This window comes from Triticum urartu, chromosome 7A, assembly GCF_056163025.1.
Source record: "Triticum urartu cultivar PI428250 chromosome 7A, HENAU_Tu73, whole genome shotgun sequence".
NCBI classification, from domain to species: domain Eukaryota; kingdom Viridiplantae; phylum Streptophyta; class Magnoliopsida; order Poales; family Poaceae; genus Triticum; species Triticum urartu.
The window spans coordinates 10,794,692-10,807,558 of record NC_141879.1 but is presented as its reverse complement, the minus strand read 5'-3'; the positions used below and the strand labels follow the sequence as shown (position 1 = coordinate 10,807,558).

Below are 12,867 nucleotides of genomic sequence, written 5' to 3'. Positions count from 1 at the left end.
AGCTCTGCTGGCGCTCAAAGGGGGGTAGATGCGCCATGCAAGCTTGTGGCCCTCCGGTACTCCGTTTGACCTAATCTTAGACTATAAATTACCAAATATTCCAAAACCCTCGGAGCGCGACCGGAAACAATTTTATAGCTGTCGCAAGTGTTTGTTCTTCTGCAATCCATCTGGAGGCCTTTTCCGGTACTCCGTCGGAGGGGGAATCCACCACGGAGGCCATTTTCATTAATTTTCCGCATCCATGATAATGTGTGAGTAGTTCCTTACAGGACCTTCGGGTCCATAGCACTACCTAGATGGCTTTCTCTCTCTCTCTCTCTCTCTCTCTCTCTCTTGATCTTGATCTTGATCTTAGCTACAATGATCTCCTCTGAGATCTATTCGTTGTAATTCTCGCGGTGGGTTTGTTGGGATCTAATTACTTGTGGGTTTATGATCAGATAATTCATTGAAAGTATTTGAGTCTTATTTGTATATGTGTAGTTTTATAGCTATGTATCCTTTTCAATATCTATAAGTTTTATTTGGCCAAGTTGATGAGTGATGCATAATAGTGGGTTCAATATTGCGGTGTACTTACTCTATGACAGGAGAGGTTGCAAGGAACGTATTTTATTATTGCTCCTAAGGACAAAATGACGGGGTTCGAACATATTAGTTTATCTTATTATGTATTCTGTCTACATCATGTCATCGTGATTAATGCGTTACTGCGTTTTCATTAACTTAATACTTCAAGATGCATTGCTGGATAGGGTCTTGGGGTGGAGTAATAGTAGCAGAAGGCAGTAAGTTTAGCGGTCTACTTATCACGGACGTGATGCCTATATATGAATTATGTCATGAAGAATCACAATCATAACTATCCGCTATTTTGGTAATTGTCCAACAGTAATTTGTTTAGCCACCGTTGCTATGCTTACGACAAAGATGCCACTAGTGAAAATATGGATTCTGGGTTGACTTTTCCATTAATACTAACAATCCTACAATTGCTCGCTGTTTTTTTATTTTACTTTATTTATACATCTATCTATCACCGCCAGATTTGATCAATGCAATTGGTAGGAAGAAGGGGATTGACAACCCTCTTGCCTTCGTTGGGCGCAAGCATTTTATTTGTGTGTGTGCAGGTACCTTCACGTTGTGTGTGTCGTATTCTACTGGTTCGATAAACCTTCGTTCTCAACTGAGCAAAATACTATCTGCTACTATACTACTTCACCCTTCCTCTTCGGGAATCCCAACACCTATAATGAGTAGCTGGGATTTTGGTCTTATAGTCATATGGCATGTGCTTTGAACCACATCTGCACAAACGAAAGAAAGTTAATTTCTTTTACTTAAATGAACAAAATACCTATATGGAGACAAGAGGACATTATATTCTTATTACCACAAGATATGAGGAGCGCCAATATGAGGATGAATTCTACAACATTAAAAACCTTACGAGCCATGGCTAATTCTTAATCTAGTTGGCTGTCTATCATACATGCGTATTATATTTATATGGAAGGTTTCTCACCTCCTTCCTCTCATAGTAATTTATGTCTTCCTATTTTAGTCTTGTCGCCAAAATCTTCCGATCTAGCATTAATTTCTAAAGATTTGAATATTGATGAGGTGTGTGTTATTTGATTTTCCTCGCAAAAAGATTCTGCCCGACATTAATTATGAAGATTCGATATAAATCTTCTGCTTAATAGTCAAGTAGTTCATAATGCTCATTTATATGGGGGATTTACTAATTAAAATAAGTTTGGGTCGGTGGCCTGGATCATTTTGTCGCCCCTTTTAGCTTGAAATTTGTAAATCTGTCATCGAAGAGGAAATGGACCAATCGTAAGGGATAAGTAAGTACCACTTATTGGATTTAATTGGTCTGAACAATTAGAGATGATAATAAATCCAAAAAAGTCTATTTGATTTTCTATGTGTTATGCAAGGGAATCAATTAGTAGAAAATGCAGACTCCTCTGCCGGTGAGTCCATTTTCGAGTGCTCCGCATCAGACTACCCCCAACAAGGAACAAGCATCAGGAACCCTAGTTAGATAGCGACAGAGTGAAATAGAACACTTACAGATATTGGCGTCGGGCAACCTCCACCACAGCTGCCGGCACAACCATTCCCTCGCCTACTCGGCAGCTTTCTCTCCCGGCTCCTCTGCTCCCTGCATCCCAGAGGCATGTGTGGACTGGATGGCCACCAAGAGACTCAGGTGCGATTTTGGTGGCTCCTCTGCTCTAGTGAATCTCTCTCTCTCTCTCTCTCTCTCTCTCCCTCTCTCTCTCTCTCTTTCTCTCTCTCTAGCTTTAAAAAGGTTAATTTTTATTCTAATACTTTAGTCTAGGCTTTAATCCTAGGTTATGAAGGGTACAACCACATTCACTATCTATCAAAGCAATGATTGATTTGTTGTAACACATTTATTCAAGGAGCACGAAGACCATTTGTCACCAAATACATTTTTGGATACAAAGGAACAACTCAAGTCGAACCCATCACGCGCCACCCGCAATCCAGGCACACACATGAACCTTTATTGCAGTGACCACCATCAGCACCATTGTACTTGCACCACGTCTGACATGTCGAAGAGTCACGACAAGTGACCTTGCTGGTATACTCATGGCATGTGCTTTGAACCACATCTGCACAAACGAAAAAAGTTAATTTTTTTATTTAAATAAGCAAAAGTCCTATATGAGGAGAAGAGACCATTATCTTCTTATTACCACAAGACATGAGGAGCGCCAATATGAAGATGGATGCCACAACGTTGAAAACCTTACGAGCCATGGCTAATTCTTAATCTGGTTGGCGGTCTATCATACATGTGTATTGTATTTATATGGAAGGTTTCCCACCTCCTTCCTCTCATAGTCATTTATGTCTTCCTATTTCAGTCTTGTCGCCAAAATTTTCAGATCTAGCATTAATTTCTAAAGATTTGAAAATTAATGAGATGAACTACTGTATTGATGTGTTATTTGATTTTCCTCGCAATTTTCCCCCAACATTAATTTATGAAGATTCGATGTAAATTTTCTGCTTAATAATCAAGTAGTTCATAATGTTCATTTATAACAATCAAAATCAGACCATGCTGGTGGTCCGGACCGGACCATTTTGTCGCCCCTTCTCGCTTGAAATGAGTAAATCTGTCATCGTGGGGGGAATCGAGCTATCGCAAGGATTAAATAAGTACCACCAGCTGGATTTAATTGGATCTAGACAATTAGAGATGATAGTTTATCCAAAATTCCCAAGTCAATTTGATTTGCTATGTGTTATGCAATGAATCAATTCCAAGAATAAATTAGCAGAGTGTTATGTTGAGAAACATGTATGCTTTTCCTATACTGAATCACACCGAGCAGTGATTAGTGCATAAAACACAACCAACCATACACCCGCATGGAGCACACATGTGCACAGAAAAAAGAAATAAAAAACCCATAAAAGACCGAAGAAAAAGAGAAAAGATGAAAGGAAAACGTGAAGTACCAAAAAAAGTGAAAAAGCTAGAAAATCGAACAAAACTGAAGAAATGAGAAAATAAAAACAGAGCGCTGTTTTTCACCGCTCTGTCGCTCGCTGGTGGCAGTCCACCATGTGTTGGCTTTGCGCTATGCACGCGTCACTCGGGCAGGTCGACGAGTGTCATCACTCTCGTGCCATTACCACCCGAACCCAGAGCCGCCACGCCAGGGCCCACATTGCCGCGAGCTCGATCCTCCAAGATGAGCAGCAGTAAGTAGGGCGACGCACCGATCAGCATGGTCAGTAGTGCAGTGAGCAGCCACCGCAGCGCCATCAAGAACAGGGCATCACCAAGAGACTCCGGCTCCAGCTCATCATAACCGAAGAGATCGTAGAGCAGCATGGTGTGAATTGGGAGAAGCAGCGCCGTAGTCTTGTATAGACCGAGCTCAGTGTACGGTGAGCAAGGTCTAGGAGAACCACACGTCGTTCAACCACTGGCAGCCAGTCTTGTTGAAGTCCGGAACACCTCCAGCTGCACCCTCACTCTCTCGCGCGACAGAACGCAAAGAAGAAGAAGAACAGTGGAGCACACAAAGGATTTTCCGGCAACGAACGCATGTATCTTGGCCTATTATTTCTCTGGACTCCACTGAAACAAACGTGAGTACAAGTGATTAAGTAGCACACGGCCACACGCACGCCGCACGCACTCAGCTGGGGCAACAACCTGCCCATATTTTGTGCCACTCACGCACTAGCCAACTAACCCACGCATGCACTACTATCCGGCCACCACATTAGGCCACTAACTATTCCTAACCATGCACACACACGCACTAAGCTAGCCAGCTCTCCTTGATTCGCTCCAACGTCTATCACGCAGCCAACAAACTCCATGCATGCTGCAACTACTTGCCAAGCCATGGCGCACACCATTGCCTGACCTAGACCACCACCATGGACACGAACGCGAGCACGGACTCACGCGCCACCGGGGCATACACGCAGACTCGAGAACACACCTACGGACTCGGCACGGCCACGAACCAGTGCCCGGCTCGACCAGCATCACACGCGCACACACACTGGTCACCACCACCGTGGCTTATTCCAACAGCCAGGAGACGAATCCAGGAGCGGTGTTGACGAGGTGCTAGCCCGTGATGGGAGGGCTCTCTCCACTGGTATCATGCACGCCACGCACTACCACGGCAAGAGGGAGAGAGAAGCCGAGAGCCAGAGGTAGAAAAAGAAGGCTGCGAGTGGCCCCTAGGCCCACATGTCATTGAGAGAGCCCACTGTTCATTGGAATGCATCTAGCCTTTTTTATACTCACTACATCTCAAAATAAGTGTCTCAACTACTAAGGTTGAGACACTTATTTTGGTACGGAAAGAATATTTAAGAAAAGAACATTTTGTTTTATTTATTTGAAAAATCCCCGGTGGTCTATACTCTATAGTAGTGGTGATAACCCCATCGCATCAATGTATCAATCTGGGTGCACCAATTAGTGGTACCACTAGCTTGTGTCTTTAAAGAGGTTGAATAATCAACTCAGAGATATTTCCCACCAGGGCAGGTCGGCGACTTGCCGTCAACTTCCCAGTCGTCCCTGTTTCTTCTTCCTCCCGAAGATTACCTACCTAGCGCTCCATTGCTCGATCCGCCGCCCTGCCCACTCATCAGAGCAGCGCTGGGATCCAGGGGAGGGAATCCATTTGATCCACTCGATCGGACCACCGCCGCATCAGGGAGACGCCTACCGGACGCCTACCGGAGTCCACAGTCCGCAGCTGCCCAGGAGCCCCACGGTGTGCAGCAGCAGCAGCTAGCTATCCTAATCCTATCCAGCAGTCCGACCGATGTAGGTATGTCACTTTCTCTGTCCCCAATTCATGATTCATTACGCCAGGATCAATCACGATCGAACTCACGATTGATCGACTAATTAGGACAGGTTTTCCTATGTGCCTATGTTTCATCCCTGTTGCAGTCCATTGTGGCAATGTCCAATTTTTGTTGCTAGAATGTAAATTTTACTGCAGAAATCGTGAAAAATGAAGACAACAGAGTGTAGGCCAGACACATAGATTTTTTAAGCTTTTTATTTTGATGAAGGTATGTGGCTTCTTTTATGCTGAAGTTGCCTCCTGTATATTTTAATATGTTTGCAAGACCATTATTGATCTATTTCTGTTGTGCTATTGGTAAATTAATTTTATACTGATACTCCGTCCGACAATATAAGACGTTTTTACACGCTAAAACATGTTGCAAAAACATTTTATATTATGGGACTGAGTGAGTAGTATTTTGGCATGACGTAGTATATGTTGTCAAACTATTTTTTAAGGTGGGCCACCCTGTTTCATAATCCTAGATCACTCAGTGTTAACAAGTGTAATCATCATCATATCAGCGGATTTATTGCTGATGGATTTGGTTGTGCATACAGAGAAAACAAACGGATCGATATCCGACTACCGAGCGCAAGCAATGAAGGAGGCTCTAGTGAGCGCAGCGACCGGGGCGCTGCAACCCGTCCTTGGAAAGCTTGCCGCCTTGCTCAGCGACGACTCCAAACTCTCCCATGGGGTGCGCAGCGAGGTCGAGCTCCACACCAGTGAGCTCGCCGCCATAGAAGCGTTCGTCCTCATGAAATCGACGGAGGAGGATCCCAGCGCGCAGGACAAGGCCTGGATGAAGGAGGTGCGGGAGCTGTCCTACGACATTGAGGACGACCTCGACGAGTTAATGGCTCCCGTCGGCGGCGACAAACCCCCCGCCAAGCCGAACGGATTCATGGACAAGATTAAGGTCATGCTGGACCGGACCAAGGCTCACCATCAGATCGTGAAGGCTATCGATGAACTGAAGAAGAAACAACTAGTCCATGTAGCCAAAAGGTACAAGATCCACTAGGCCGTCGCCTCCAGCGCTAGCAATGCGTCCAACATTGATCCCAGAGCTCTTGACATGTTCGAGGATATGTCCAAGCTTGTTGATGTCGATAGACACAAGAAAGAGCTCGTTCAACTGTTGGCCGATTGTGACTCTACGCAACAGCAACCAAACATAGTGGCTGTTGTTGGGCTTGGAGGACTGGGCAAGACAACCCTCGCAAATCAAGTGTACCAGGATCTCAAAGAATATTTTGAGTGTCATGTTTTTATATCTGTGTCACAATATCCAGACATCATCAAAGTTATGCATGCCATTTACAGTCAGCTAAATAAGAAATATTCCCCTGGTATGGAGGACTTACCACAACTTATCAACATGATTTTGGAGTTCCTCAAAAACAAAAGGTACCACTTCTTCGAATCCTAACAATTTTATTTGTTTTGCTAGCTATCCAGTAATATGATTCTTCTTTCTTGTTGTTGATACCGACAAGACCCAGCCAAATGATGATGTTTGCTGGTTGGTATTGAGAGGACTCTTAGTACCCGCAAAAAAAAGGGCGCTGGTGAAAAAAAAATCACTCGATTTAGTTTCTCGCTCGCCCTTAGTGCTAAAGCCCCTTGATAGATAAGTGCTCTCATTCCTAGAACCCACCCGGGGCGAGTTGGTAACTGTATGCCTTGGATCTACTAATGCAAGTGAATGAAAATGTAGATAGATTTTCTCCTACTTCTGTAACATAACTTCTCTATGGATAAGCTTCAACCGCGGGTCAAGGGACAGTCTCAGGTAGACATTTTCCATGGGGCGTAGGCCTCCTAAAAGGTAATGGAGGCGTGCAAAGGTTTCCTCGGGCCAGACGGACATTGGTCCTCGAGTGCAAAGGAAGAACAAAGCTTGACTGCAAGAAATAATTTGATCCATGGACGGCACCGTTGTGATAAAGGTCATAATTCCAAAAGAATCATTACCGCAAGGAATAGAGGGGGAGGTCATAAGCGCCTATACCGTAAAATAGTTTTTGACGGAATAAAAAAGACATATCTGGTAGAATCATAACCTAAACACAAATCCTTGTTTTCTTGTATAGATGAAACAAAAATGAGAACTAAGTAGGTTTCGACCCATTAAAGGAGTCAATGGCACGCGCACAAAGCAGGAGGAAATCGGTACCCCCAACACAGTCATTAGTATGATGCTGATCTCTTAGTCTCTTAGGATGGATCGCTTTCTTAACGAGAAAGATAGCTTAGCCTTACCCCTTAACAATTGTCTTTATTGGTTGACTGACCCCTTACCACACAGCAATCAAACTTTTGTGATTACCGCGACACCTATGTTGGCATGCATGCTTAGAGAAGTGGCTACGTCAATGTATTTTGAATTTTTGATCTAGACAGGCAGTTTTGCTATTTCTCTCGTGACCAAGAACACATCCATAACACTAAGGCAGATACTATTTAGAAGCAACATGAATGGCATTTATGCTTCGAGCTGAGCTAACATTTGAAGAAGAGATGTTTAGTTGTTTCATCTTTATAACAAAGAAATCATTGATTACTCACATGCCAGTTAGGCCTAGCAATGTTGTCCCTTGTTTAGATCACCCCTCGGTGTAAATACCAAATGAAGAGTTTACCTTTCCGGGGGGGATTTAGCTTGTAAATTATTTATATTTCTTGAGGCATCACAATGTACTAGTGGAAACAACTAGTGAGTTGTTCATTCTAGTGCAAATTCCATTGGAACTTGTCCTGACCATGTGACCAAACAAGTATATGATTCAAGATGTATTGAATCTCCATTGCTATCTCTTTTTTCGGTAGAATTAATTTTATTTATATATTTTTGCAGGTACTTTATTGTAGTTGATGATATATGGGATGTGGAAACATGGAAGGCTATCAAGTGTGTATTTCCCACAATCAGTTCTAACAGTAACGTAATGATCACCACTCGTATAGATGATGTCGCCCAATCATGTTGTTCCTCTTTCCATGGCCATATATACAATATAAGGCCTCTTAGTATGGTGCACTCGAGGAAACTTTTCTACGAAAGACTATTCAACTCCCAAGAAAAATGCCCTTCACACCTTGAAGGAATTTCTGGTCAAATCTTGGATAAATGTGCTGGCTTACCTTTGGCAATCATTGTTATATTAGGTGTATTGGCTCATAGAGAAAGTGAAAAGGAACTATGGGAGCAAGTGAATGATTCAATTGGTCATGCCCTAAGAAATAGTACCATCGAAGACATGGTAAATATAATATCCCTTAGTTACATGGATCTTCCTCCTCATCTCAAAACTTGCCTACTGTACCTGAGTATATTTCCGAAGGATCATGCTATCGAGAAGGAGAATCTGATAAGGAGGTGGATTGGCGAGGGATTCATTCACAAGAGGGATGGGTATACATTGCATGAGTCTGGAGAGATGTGTTTCAATGAGCTCATCAATAGGAGCTTGATCCGACCTATGGAGATAGACAGGACATTTGGTGATCAGGTGGAGAGTTGCCGACTTCATGACACTATTTTTGATTTCATTGTATCCAAGGCCGTCGAAGAGAACTTTGTTACCGTAATAGGTGTACCTGGTGTTGTAAATCCTGACTCAAAGGGCAAGGTTCGTCGAGTGTCTTTGCAGAATGATGGAGAGATTCCACTGGGTCTCGATGTATCTCATGCCCGTTCACTCCATGTGTTTGGCAGTAATGCAAAAATCCCATCTTTATTGGAGTGTCAACTCTTGCGTGTTCTGGACTTCAATGAGTGTTTGCAGTTATAAGATGATCACCTTGCTGGTGTTGGCAATTTGTGGCACCTCAAGTACTTGAGGTTCAAGCATGCCCATGCCCTCACAAAGCTTCCAGAACAAGTGGCAAGGCTGCGGCATCTAGAGATTGACATATATGGATACAACAAAGTAATGGAAATCCCTGTGATCATCCAACAACAGTTGACCTGTTATGTAACTCTATCTGTGGATGATTATGTAACAGTGACGGATGAAGTCGCAGAAATGCAGGTACTGCGGGTGTTGGAAGGTCTCAATGTCTATACTCAGTCAATACAGTTTCTCGAGAGGCTTGGCCAATTGAAAAATCTGAGGAAGCTGAGCATATTATTCAACAGCTATGATTCTGGAGACAATTGGTATGCGGAGAAGTTGATATATTCCATCTGTGAGCTCAGCAAAGCTGGCCTCGAGTCTTTGCACATCGACATGAATGAGGCAACCAACGAGTACTTTGAGGGTCCATGGTTCCCCGATCCTTCGTGTGGCCTTCGGGAGCTTACCATCCATGGGGGTGTGGTCTCAAAGGTTCCGGCATGGATGGCCTCGCTCATCAAGCTCGAGAAACTATACATCCCCATGGACACGATCATGGAGCAAGACGTGGAGATACTGGGAGCTTTGCCCAGCTTGCACCATCTTTGCATTGAGCATGATAAGGATGCGAAACTTGAGCTGAAAGCTGCTATGGAGAAAGCAATGAAGGAGCACCCCAATCGTCCCACCTTGGTTTGGAAATTTTATGACTAGGTCCATTGGCTGGTTTTCAGGTATCAGTTTCATTTCTTCATACAGAACTATTTCTTGCCTTTCTTGGTTCAGAATGCTAATTCTTCTTCTCTTTTCCTTCGTACATATTGTTGTGGTATCTATGTCGCAATTAGATAATATCTCTCTCTTATCATTCGTTGTTTTCTTATACTTGTATGTGTTAACCAAGGCGAGAGCAGCCACAAAATTAAAGCAACCAAGGTGTTTGTTAAACCTCCTATCTGTACCAGTATATTTACATCTGCCTTTGCTTTTCCAAAACATGGATAAATGATTGTATCTATCTTGTACCTTCAAATCAAACATTCCATTTACACATTGCAAATTTTGTGACAAAACTTCGATTTGAGCCGAAGCTGGCCCCTGTTCAGCCAGCACCATTGTACCAGGAGCCGGTGGCGCCGAGCACCTGTCCTGTGTCCTCTAGGCATTCTGGTTTCAGATCTGCCTGCTCTATTGATTATCGTAGCTACGAAATCATAGTCTGCCCCAGAAGCAAACCATTAGTGGTACCAAACAAAGCCAGCAACCATGTGAGTAGGATACAATGTTGATCGGGCCGCTGTCACACAACGAGCGGTGCTCTGGATGAACATGAGGGTATGCCAAACCCCGTTCATCGCAGCTTCCATTTAATTCAGACATGCTTCTTTTAGTTGTTCCTGCAGAAAGGGACGTTGGATCAGCAACAACTGTTGCTACTAACTGTTAGCAGATATACATGATAGCTGTGATTAGTTAGTATCTAGCAGGTAGTTAGATATTGTTAGCTAACTTGTACTACACGTACATATCTATAACCGAGCATATCTTTCTGTTGTACATGATCGGTTATTGTACCCTAAATATAAATAGCAGCATGCGCCATCTGTTTGGATGTGCGATCCAATCTACCTCGTGTTTTCACATGGTATCAGAGCCTAGCTTCGACGCACGTCCAGAAACCCATCTCTCGCTGCGATTCTCCTCGCCGCGATGACCACCTCTCCCAACACCTTGCGTCCACCGCATCGGCAACCATGAGCTCCCAGCTTTCCGGCACCACCGGTGCTCTCACCAATTCCTCACTTCCAGTTGGGTCGATGATGACCGGGCAGGTCGCCGTGCCCAACCTCGCCCAGCTGGTGACGGTGAGACTCTCAAGGGAAAATCACCTCCTCTGGAAGGCCCAGATTGTCCCCATCCTGCGGGGGCATCAGCTTCTCGGCTTCGTCAACGGCGAGAGCAACCCCCCGGCGCGCCTCATTCCCGCCTCCACCGCTGAAGGGGCGGAGATGGTGATCAACCCAGCCCATACGGTCTGGCACGCCCAGGACCAGCTGCTCCTTGCCAGGATCCTCTCCACGCTCTCGCCCGACATCATCGCGCGCACGCTGAACTTCACGACCTCGGCGCAGATATGGGCGGCACTCGAGCGCATGTACGCCTCGCAGTCTCGCTCTAGGATCATGCAGCTTAAGAGGCAGCTCACGCACGCCCAGAAAAAGGACATGAACATGGCTGATTATTTTGGCCATGTCAAGGGTCTCGCTGACCAGCTTGCTGCGGCCGGCAGCCTCGTCTCCGAGACTGATGTGATCGACTACATGTTCACAGGCCTTGATAACTCGTACAACGCCCTCGTCACATCGATCAATCTGCTGCTGGCCAACGGCGGCATCTCTCTCGATGAAGTGTACTCGCACATGCTGGATTACGAGGCGCGTCAGGACAATGCCAACACCGGGTATTAGTTGTCGGCCAATCTTGCGGGACGAGGCAACGGAGCTCGAGGCGGCGGCAACGGTGGAGGTGGCTCCTCTGGCGGCAGCGGCGGCCACAATCGCAATAATGATGGCCGCAACCAGCAGGGAGGCAACCGTCGCAACGGCGGCGGCGGTAACTCTGCTGCAGGCAACGGCTCCAATGGTCAACCAGATGGCGGTCACCAAGGCGGCTACAACAGGAGAAACTCCAACTCCGATCGTCCGCGGGTGCCGTGCCAAATCTGCAACAAGCTCGGCCACTCTGCAAGGACCTATTATGATCGCTACAACCACGAGCTCCCAGCAAGAGGATGCACGTTTCGCCAACAACATCTCCACCGGCTCTCCGGCACTCGACCCAGCATGGTACATGGACTCCGGCGCCACTGATCATATCACTGGCCACTTAGACAAGCTGCACATGCGTGAGCAGTACACCGGCAAGGACCAAGTGCATACAGCGAATGGAATTGGTATGGCTATTACTCATGTTGGAAAAGCTCTTCTTCCTACACCGCATGCACCTCTTGTCCTTAACAGTGTTCTTCATGTTCCACAAGCAACAACAAATCTTTTGTCTACTGATCGACTCACTTCTGATAACAATGTTTGCGTTGAAATTCATCCTCTTTATTTCCTTGTCAAGGATCGGGCTTCGAAGAGGGTTCTTCTTCACGGACCTAGCGAAGGTGGTCTCTATCCAGTTCATCCTCAACAACCAAGTAGGAATAAAACGGCGTTCTCTGCCGTCACCAAGCCCAGTCATGATCGGTGGCACTGTCGACTCGGTCACCCCTCCTCACGGATAGTAGATCATGTATTAGGTCATTTTAATCTTCAGTTCAGTGTGATGCATGCCAGCAAGGGAAGAGTCACCAACTTCCTTATGCCAGTTCTTCTAGGGTTACTTCATTCCCTCTTGAGCTTATTTTCTCTGATGTTTGGGGGCCTCCGTGCACATCGTCAGGAGGTTTTAGCTACTATGTGAGTTTCATAGATGATTTTAGCAAATTTACTTGGTTGTTCTGTCTTAAGCATAAATCCGATGTTTTCAATATCTTCCATAGCTTTCAATCTCACGTCGAACGTCTCCTTAATCGCAAAATCTTGCAGATTCAGACCGACTGGGGGGGAGAGTACCGTAAGCTT

General features: G+C 45.2%; 1 long non-coding RNA gene and 1 pseudogene across 2 annotated transcripts; one reads left to right on the top strand and one right to left on the bottom strand.

Moving 5' to 3' along the window:
• Nucleotides 1-2,416: 2,416 nt before the first annotated feature.
• LOC147956888 (uncharacterized) lies at nucleotides 2,417-2,920 on the bottom strand. Its single transcript, XR_015612218.1, has 2 exons — nucleotides 2,745-2,920; nucleotides 2,417-2,660 (listed from the first exon to the last, which is right to left on the bottom strand). It is a non-coding gene; the product is annotated as an uncharacterized LOC147956888 (long non-coding RNA).
• Nucleotides 2,921-5,070: 2,150 nt separating this feature from the next.
• LOC125528066 (disease resistance protein RGA5-like) lies at nucleotides 5,071-9,952 on the top strand (annotated as a pseudogene). Its single transcript, XR_015611414.1, has 3 exons — nucleotides 5,071-5,366; nucleotides 5,954-6,806; nucleotides 8,257-9,952. The product of XR_015611414.1 is annotated as a disease resistance protein RGA5-like (transcript).
• Nucleotides 9,953-12,867: the final 2,915 nt, after the last annotated feature.